The sequence below is a fragment of the Opisthorchis viverrini genome, assembly GCF_000715545.1.
Source record: "Opisthorchis viverrini unplaced genomic scaffold opera_v5_420, whole genome shotgun sequence".
Classification (NCBI taxonomy): domain Eukaryota; kingdom Metazoa; phylum Platyhelminthes; class Trematoda; order Opisthorchiida; family Opisthorchiidae; genus Opisthorchis; species Opisthorchis viverrini.
This window is the reverse complement of record NW_008752080.1, coordinates 102,291-112,543: the sequence shown is the minus strand read 5'-3', so window position 1 is coordinate 112,543 and position 10,253 is coordinate 102,291. Positions and strand designations below refer to the sequence as shown.

The window sequence follows — 10,253 nt, the reverse complement described above, 5'->3', positions numbered from 1 at the left end:
ACGACGCCGCTGCATAAAGCTCCCGTGGCTTGGACTGCCTACATACTATTTTGGAGGGGCAGGAGAATCCCTGAGCAACCTAGCTTCGGTAGCTTAAGGCTGCGTAATGCCTTATGCAAGGATATATTTCACCTCAGTAACCTCACTGCACACACTGACGAACAGCCTCCAAACAATGAGATTTGAGGGGTTTTTATGCATAAACAGCTACCGAAGATTGCTGGATAGTTGGTCCACACTCTAGCAAAGATGCCTATAATAGGTGTCCGGGAACAGAGGCCCTAGCTGTGGGATTATTGTGTTAGTCGAACATGGGCTGTTTCTAAGCTGGATTCAGGAAGAAAGGGCTGTATCTTCTGCTAAGATACCGGGTATCACTATTGGGGAGCAGAAGCGGATTTGAAATTTAGTGCAGGAACATAGAATCAGCACTGATGAGGTATGCAAGGTAGAGAGAAGTAACTCTCCGCAATTACCCAAGCTTAATAGGTCACGCCAAATAGGGCATGTACCACGCATGCCAGAATACCGTCTGCCCAATAGGACTCTTTTTCCCAGCCCTCTGCTGACAGAGAGCGACCGAGAGGTGTACACTGTACCACCTGTTAACGAAATACGAAATGACTAACCAGTAAACTTAGTCGGGTGGGCAAATTCCGCCCTCCTGGATGGGGACCCAGAGGCTCAGACACCAGTGGTAATGACATTGTTGGAAACGGCTCAATCGCGCAGTCAACGGTGCTCGTGCATCAAAGCTGCTGCCTTCAATGCGTGGCTACCCGAACTAACTGAACAGGCGTTCGCCTCCGAGGTTTGTTTGTATGTTCCGATTTCACTTTTCCGGTGATGAAAACTGTGGAAGCTAGAACCTATGTGTCTACCACCTGTTACGAAATACGAAATGACTAACCAGTAAACTTAGTCGGGTGGGCAAATTCCGCCCTCCTGGATGGGGACCCAGAGGCTCAGACACCAGTGGTAATGACATTGTTGGAAACGGCTCAATCGCGCAGTCAACGGTGCTCGTGCATCAAAGCTGCTGCCTTCAATGCGTGGCTACCCGAACTAACTGAACAGGCGTTCGCCTCCGAGGTTTGTTTGTATGTTCCGATTTCACTTTTCCGGTGATGAAAACTGTGGAAGCTAGAACCTATGTGTCTATGGCACTAAAACCGTACGCTCTACACTAAACCCACAATAAATCTACACTAGATCGTTGTTACAAATACGCCTATCAGTACGCGCTTGAAGACGCATAATGTCTTGGAATCCAAGAGATCAGGTCAAAAACAATTTGTCTTACAAACGCTTCGTACGCAACTCTCTTAAGTCTCCGGTAATACAGACGATCACTGAATTTCGACATCTCCATATCAGTGTACGTAACGATCATGCATTAACAACAATGGATGTAACTCGGCGAGCACCTTCGTACCGTAAGGTATATGAAAAATTTTGCCGAAGACAATCGATGTTCAATCGATTATGCATTTTTGAATTCACATTCATTGTCAAGCGGAAGTTGTTTAGAGAAAGTCCTTCCCATAATTAAGCACCATATTCCACTGGCCTTTGGGACGTTCATTCTTTGCCATGTACGATTCTCAACCTGAGACGTCTCCTTGGACTGTTCACGCATAGTGGTGGGATGCGGCATACAATATTTGTATGTACTATTCAAAAACGCGCTGCAGCGTAAGGAATAAAGGCGCACACACTTTGTGCTGTAGTGTTGCGGAGCCACCCACTAAAACCCACTCCATAGCAGCCCATCCTAATTCCACATATAATCGCACAATTTTCAGCATGATGATACCGCTCAACCAGACATTCACCAAAAGAACACGCCCTAAAATTACCACAACTAAGATGTCTCCAAGGTGTCACACCCAGTCATAGTAAAGGTTCTTAATCACTTCGTTCAGTATACTCCATAAGTTATGTCTCAGTACAGACACCATTCTGAAATACCGGCGTCCTAATCGCCGCACCAGTCACACACCGTGACTCCAGGAGTGGCTCGTCTACCCAATTTTTTCCCACACCAACATCCCCGATCCAACTGGTCGCAAACAGAAAGTTTATAGGAAATGCCTATAATCTAGGCTCGTCTAATGTTTGAATCAATCGTGATTTATTTATGAAACATGGTTCCGGCACTGAATGCTTATCTCAAATGTTTATCTTGAAAATGTGGTAGCCGCTTGGATGTGTCAGAGACTTTGCTCTTGTGCGTGCCCATTGGTCGATCCATCAGCGAACTGGTGTGTGACGTAGCGTTTGACTGGACGCCCGTCCTACTGTCTGCACTTGTGCATGTCTGCCTGTCGGTACATCCGTGAGATTCTTTGCATGATGGCTAGCCACATGACACATTACAAACCGGACGGGTTTTGCCGCTTGACACAATACATCTCTGTCCTTACGTACGTGCGTTATGAGTTACTTTGAACGAATGCTTATACTAATGCAGGTCTGACACACCCATTCCACTAAATGTCCACTAGAAAGCTAAAGGAATTTACTGCTACTGAAGGATCTTGGAAACAGTACAGGGAGTGGGTGAAGTGTTGCAAACGTGATAACAGACGACAAGCGAATGTGATCATAGTTCTTACGATATGCTTTTCCACAACATACCGGTTCATACGTGGCTTGGTCGCTCAGAATCTTCTAAACAAGAGAACTTTTGACGATGTTGTGTCCATGTTTTTCGAGTTATCAGGATCTAAAATCTTTCAATGTCATCCAGCGAAACAAGTTAAAACAGGAGTACAAAAGGAGAGCAAACCCACTGTAAATTAATAGGAGAGTTACGGGGCCTTGAAGAGCACCGTGACTACTGAAGATTTCGAAACGGAATTCCCAAAGGTCATACAACTGCTGGTGTGAGAAATGATCGAATACTACAGTGTTTCCTCGCTGATAGTGGTTTTACTTTGAAAACGGCATTCAGCAATGCCGTGGGATTGGATGTAGCAAAAACTAAGGGAAAACCTCTTACCACCTGTAGTGGACTCATCGTCTGAGGCTAATCGGTCACAGCAAATACGAACAGACTACAATTTAGGTGGCATCGCCTTAAAGGTAGTCATACTCATCCAAAGGAGTGCCGGCACACGCAAGCTGTTTCCACTTGGTGTAAAAAATGTGGCTACCCCGACAAGCTATGCTGCTAGGTTCCAGCGTTCGACGTGACTCCGATGTAATAAATAAATTTATAGGGCCAGAAACCTCGGAATATGTCTTCATGCAACTACTGCTATCTATCGCGAATAGTTTTTGAGTTAGATACGGGTAATCACATTGCATTTTGTCGTAAACATCATGGCAGGACAAACTGGGACCAACCAAGTAAACTAAACTCTATCAAGCTTCAGTCCGAGTCCAAACATGAAAAAAGAAGAGGTGAAGCGGTTGAGGACAACAAGTGATTGTTTCGTATAAGGTTGTGATGGTAAACGAAATCACTTATGTTGCTGAAGAAAAAGGCCCATATCTGTTAGGGCGTGACTCGCTATAAGCAGTACCAATGCTTACGTTGAACCAGGTCACAGCAATCTGTTTCCTATCTGCAATTACAAAGAAGTATTTTTCAGAACCGACGGCTGGAAAGGCTTCCGAGTGGTATTCCATTGGGAACTCAACCATGATTCTGAAGACACAGTCACTGCCTAGACTGATGCGTCCAAAACCTAAGGACCTAACCGCTTGCAAGGCAACGGAATATGTCAAATTACAAAGTTTTCAGAGTGGCCCACACCAGTCCGGCCAATAATGAAACCCGACGACACGGTTAGAGTTCGCAGTGATTAAAGTACAACGACAAGCACCAACACACCTGGAGAGCCTCTAATAGTTCCCTACAATCAAAGGTATTCACGCTAAAATTGGCACGAAAAAAGATTTTTTAAAACTTGGTTTAGCTTGTGCTTAAGAGCAACCGTAATTAACGGTGGAAGCGAAGATGATCACAACGCGAATAGGGTCCGTAATGTCCGATCCACCTCATTTTGCAATCCACTACGCTTCGTCCATATTTCAAAGCGCAATTGAAAGCGATATTTTGAGGTTAGCCAAAAATGTTTGTACATCAACGCAACATCTCGATAACCCGAAGTACTACTGATGAGCATCTAAAGTCGTTCAAGCTGGTACTTGATCTTTGGAGGGATCGTAAACCAGAAAATAGAAAGAAACCGAATTCCTGGAGGATTATCTAGTCTATTTGGGCTTGTACATCAGCCCAGAGGATTTGGCCAATCTAGCAGAGAAAATACCGCAATCAAAGAATAAGCTTGAAATAAAATATTTTATAAACACGGTTAGTTACCGTGCGAGATTTGTTCCTTAACCCGCCAGACATTTGCACCTGCTGGACTACCTACTACGTCAAGGATTTAGCTTTGTTCGGAGACATGGGCAAGAGAATTTGTTCTAACGGACAAAAAGTGTCATTAAACGTCCTCCAGTGCTTACTCTGCAGATGGCAACCATGCGACTGCAGAGTTTGAAGAGGCGTTTTTTGAAGGATGCGACCTATTTCCGGCAGTATAACGCTGTGATTGAACGCAACCTCAAGATGGGATACGCTTCGCCAGTGCCGGTACATCAGTTGAATCCCGAGTTCCGTCCTCGGTGGTATCTACGTCATCACTCTGCCGTCAATCCGAGCAACCCTGGGAAGTTGAGGGTGGTGTTTGATTGTGCAGCGCAATTCAACAAGAAATCTCTAAATGACTACCTTTATCAACGTCCAAGTTAGACAGCCGACATGATAGCAGTGCCCTTGCGTTTCCGCAAGGAGCGCGTAGCACTTTCGGTTGATATAGAAGAGATGTTTATGCAAGTCCGCGCTCCGGACTACGGTGGCCGCGTAGCGATAGTTCATTGAAGCCGGTGGCGTTCCAAATGAACGCGCATGTGTTTGGAGCGAAATCTTCGCCATTCTGCGCCAAATTTGCTCTGCAGCAAACTGTGGAGCTATTTGGAAATTACTACGCTCTAATAGTCTCCGAGGCGATTCCTAATAATTTCTACGTAGACGACTGTTTGTTTTCCGTCCCATCCATTGATGCCGCCAGAATGATATCCACTCAGCTGACTGAAATGCTCCTCAAGACAGGCTTCCATCTCAGAAAATGGGCAAATAACGCACCCGAGGCCATAGAGCACTTGTTCAGTGCGGAGCGTGCTGAGTCACCAGTAACGTTGTCGGGTTGCTCCCCGGTCATGCACCCAACCCTTCGTATACAATGGGATACGTCACGAGACGTGGCATATTGTCAATTGTGTGTTCCTTTTTTGACCCACTTGGTATCATGGCACCGCTTTGCTTACCACCTAAGCAATTGCTACAAGGGCTGTGTCGAACCGGCCTCGGATGGGACACTCCTATCGACCAGTCATGTGCAAAGGAATGGACATATTGGGTTGACTTTGTCGCCTCGCTCGGTAAAATCAGACAATCTAGGTGTATGTTCCCGGTGGACATTAGCTATCGAGGTGAAGCAGAGCTGCACCTGTTCAGCGACGCCTCAGAGGTCGGATACGGGGTTGCTGCTTACGTTCGGTTCTCTGCGGGGCTTAATCGACCATGCTGTGGATTGCTTTTCGGTAAGTCGAGAGTTCCCCTCCCAAGACAGTTTCGATCCCTTGGCTGGGGCTAACAGCGCCCCTGCTTGCGGTAAAGATATTCTGTATAATTACTAAGAGTCTGAAGGACATATCGTTCAAAAGTTATTTTTAGGCGGATTCCCAGATTGTTTTGCAGTACATTACCGATCGATCTTTCAAATTCACGTTTGTTGCAAACCGCTCGGCAATCATACATTAGTATTCCAGCACAGAGCAGTAGAGGCACGTTAAATATTCAGATAATCCCGCAGATGTGACATCAGACGCTTGTGCCTGCTCGAGGGAGCTGAGTAGAGTGCAAACTTCTTGGGAAACTTGGTGTAAGGCATGGAAAACGTCTGATGCCGAGAATTCTCGTAGAGGTCAGCGTTCTCTCTCTCATAGCCTAGGGCCCTACTTGAGAGTATCCTCGTATCAATTTGCAACGTATCGCTTGGAGAAATTTGGTGGCCGGTGTATCGCCCAAAACGCTTGAAAATTGCTCCCGCCCAATCTTTTTGAACTCAACTGCGTAAATTCAAATGTTCCGCCCAATCCTGCCTTCTATTAATCGACACTTTATTATTATCGCATCACCCCATTTCTATCCTATTCATTAAAACATTGTGTTGCACAAACTGTGCATGTTCTTGGTTCCTCAAATGTACCGTATTATCACTTGTTTACATTCACATTTTGGGCAATTTTCGAACTGGTTACTCACGCTTGATACTTGTCTCCGTGTTCGGCGTGGGTCTAACTGTCGGTCGATAACCATCAATGTTTGTCGTACATTAATTGATTTATTGATATTTTGTCATACAGTACAGCACATTTTCGTCGGGATCACTTTCGTTTCGAATTCGGATCCATTCTTCGGCACTCGTTGCTCGACTTATCGATTTTGTCGCTTACATATTTCGAGTCAAAACATCCTGTCGTGCTCCACCATAAAGTGCAGGAGCCGCGTCATCTCAGAGTGACGAATAGGAGATTCCTAAACAAGTTGCTTATGCTTCTTGTTTATTTTCGCCTGCTAAGAGAAATTGCATAAATACTAACAAGGAGACAATGACAATTTAACTAAGAGTGACATGTTTTCAGCACCAGCTTTTTGACAAACGTTTGTCATAAGTGCTGACCACAATTCTTTACTTGGAATTCTTGGAGAAAATGAACGATTACCTCAATTCACGTTACCAAGAAGGCGACGCTGGGTCTCAAAATAGCCTGCAATCCGTATCGTTTGCAGTAGGCTCCTAGAAGGGGAATCTCACAGCAGGTGTCCTGAGTCGCCTACAGTTGCGAGCTGTCTCAGTTCACATGCCAAAACAAACACACAAAAGCCGGTAAATCTTGTGAGTTTGGTTAATTGTTTAATTATCACTGCCACGAAAAACCTTAGATTATAAAGAACTCTCACCCGTGCTTAGTTTCACTCCAAATAGATAGCTGAAGAATGTCGAAAAACCCTAATTAGGTTCTATGTACGCTCGTCATTGCTTGGCGTAAAAAGCAGCTGTATCCAGCAGGATATGAATGTGTTGGTGCAATGGCGTGGTGCATGCCAGAAAAATCGGGCTTTGTCCGGAGCAGCGCCCAAACCAAATCGGGAGATCAGGTTAGCCGAATGTACGTGTACTATTGTGGCCCTGTTGATAGTTATGTGATTCTTATGATTGTCGATGCACATTTTAAGTGGACAGAAGCGGCGTCTAATAGAACTGCATCTTATAGATCGACTACAACAGCACTGTTGCATCGCACGGTGTACCCGATACGATTGGTTCAGAAAAATGCACGACACTCACCATTGGGGAATTTCAAATGTTTTTAAGAACCGCTGGGGTAAAACATGTTTTACCAGACCGCATCGTCACGCTTCAACTAAACCGACTGAGCGCGGCAGGCAACGGTGTAGAATGGACTGATGGCATCCTGTGCATCGGTAGTGGACGGTGACTTCAAACACACGTAGATCTGTTGCTCCCGGATTGGGTGGTCAGGGCCCAAAATTGTATTGTTCCATGAAGCGAAATGCAGGTAAACGGGCCCGACCTAGCGCAGTATGAACTGGCGGGGAGGTAGGTGCTAAGCGTCAATCTTCAGATAAGGAATTGGTGTGTGAATGTGTGGCGTCAAACAACCGTGACCTAATTGACGGTAGGATAAGCCGCCTTCGTTTGGACCGGGAAAGTACTAGGAAGCACGGATCAGACCAGCAACTGACCCGTGATACAGGAGCATTCCAGATTGAAGCAAGAGAATTTAGAAACTTCTACGGATCCGTCAAGACACCCACGATGGTACGCACGAGGGTCGAAGTCGTTCGAATGCTGCTTAACTGGGGGTGGATCATCTAGTAGTGGAGGAATGTGGTAACCACTTCGGTGTGTCAGACTTACTTTGTTGGCAAACTGGTGTGTGACTGTAGTAGTTGACTGGACGCGAGTAAGATGGTTTGTACACGTGCGTGTCTACCCGACACCAGGTCAAAAAACTGTCTATATGATGTCTGGCTACGTGGCTCAGTCGTAAGCTCACCCATTGCAAGGCAAACCTGTTTGGCTGCGTGTACATAATACACCTCTGTCCTTACATGTGTGCGTTCCGAGTTACTCTGACCTTACGATAGAGAGTCTGAACTATGTCTTCAGCACCGGAACCTACGTGGTGGACCGTGCAGTCCTTGCACACACCCGCTCCCATCCGTATCAATCACCAGTGCCTTCGTATTCAAGTAATCTCATGCCAACATGCTGTTTCTACGCTTATGCAATACACTTAGCTCCCTAAGTGTGCTGCCAAATTTGTACGCTCAGGCAGCACATTATATCAGACGTTTACTGACCAGGATTTCCGAATATCCTGGCCTCCTCGAGTTTTTACTCTCACTTCAATTCCATCATTTTTCACACACTTTCATCCATGCTGACTCACCAGCCATTCGGGTGTCTCCGTCTTTTCATAATAATTCGACTTCAATGATGTTGTCGAGGCATTTGTGACGCGCCAAGCCTGCCATAAACTTTGCCAGTATGCTTTTCGTAGAAATTTCGTATGCGTGAATAATTATATTCGCAGCACTCTTTTTTACGAAAAATGTTCACGTCACCTCTGCATCAGTCGTTGTTGTGCAATACCACACAATATCCTCAATCTGTTGTGGAATCAGAAGACAATTTGGGTGCATCAAACAAATTGACCTGGATTTTGATCCAGTTGACCAGCATGATACTGGACACCATCTGTGGGTGCTGCCACAGTATACTGAGTGCTGTTTGAAGCCAATCATTCCCCTGTTAAATAAACCGCACCTCAGATGATATTACCATGGGCAAATTAACTGGGGCTCTGTTAAGGCTAGACGAAGTGCGATGGCACCATGGCTGACAAGGAAGCCTCGTACGAGGAGTATGGGGTTTACCTGTTTACGATGTTCCCATAGACAGACGCGTGGCGGACGCTCACTCAACCAAAGATATCGGGTGTTGACCTCACCCACCTAAAGCCCGCTTGAGTCCAGGTTTAAGATTTGTAACTAAGTTTATCGAAGTGCATTTCTTTAACGTCACATCTCACTAGATACAATGGATATAGTTTGATTCACCACTGCCAGTGGTGAAATACCCTCACAAGGGAACTGTGAGCACCATCGGAACCCTCCGGCCTCCTATTAGTGTATGGACACGCTAACCGAGTAAAGTACGTACTCTAAGGCTCCTATTGCGAATTCGACCTTGAATCCAAGGTCAGTTGCTTCGGGCTTTCACTGCAAGAGGATGAGTGAAGTGCCTCCAGATAGTCTGTATAAAGACGACACTGTTTATTACCTGCAGCACGAAAACAAACTTGCATTTTTGGGGACCGTGCTAAAGTCGGATAAAATAGTTCCAGACCTCATCACACTTGATGCAACTGATTCAGAATCTATTCATGATGGAATAAATATTAAATCTGGGGATATTCTGACCGACACGGACCGGAACCATGATGTTGGAAAAATGTCTTGCGACTCTGTGGATCGAACGGGCTCTTCCGGTGCAGGCAGTCGCCGTGATGCAGGTTCTAACGTAAGCACCGCATTTTCACTCTACGATTGCGTAAAACACTGTAGCTTTGACATGAATTGACTGTACTTATTTACTTCGTTGTATATTTCATGCATCATCTTAGGATGTGAACTCTTATTAGTGGGGTGTGGGGAGGAAAGAGTATTTTATGTGATTCATTTGCTGTCTATATATTCGCAGTGTACAACGTGGCCGGGCTACCAACTTAACTCCTCAAGATACTTACCGGTTTAAGTTTTCAAGACCTCTACTCCCCAGTGCAGGACAGTGAAAGAAGGCCGACTGCAGATGCAGCTTTATCTACGACCTAACAAATTAGCACAGCGACGTGTTCGGAAATGTTACTGAATCAAGTGTTGCCGTGGCAGTTGTATAAGAAGAAACGTAAAAAAATATGATTATGAGGGGGTTAGGGGAAAAAAATTCAGTTGACCACCTGCTATTTTAAGATAAGACCACAGGCCCGTGAACGTGGAACCCAGTTAGGCCCCAGAGTTGTCTAAGCATATATATATATATATATATATATATATATATATATATATATACAAAATCTTCTTTTTT

At 45.3% G+C, this 10,253-nt stretch overlaps 1 protein-coding gene across 1 annotated transcript in view; it reads left to right on the top strand.

Annotated features, from left to right (window-relative positions):
• Positions 1 to 9,371: 9,371 nt before the first annotated feature.
• Positions 9,372 to 10,253, top strand: part of T265_10909 (hypothetical protein) — a gene marked incomplete at both ends in the record, with an annotated part of 58,599 nt that continues 57,717 nt past the window's right edge. Inside the window, one exon of the mRNA XM_009177422.1 lies at positions 9,372 to 9,689. The remainder of the gene's footprint in view (positions 9,690 to 10,253) is intronic.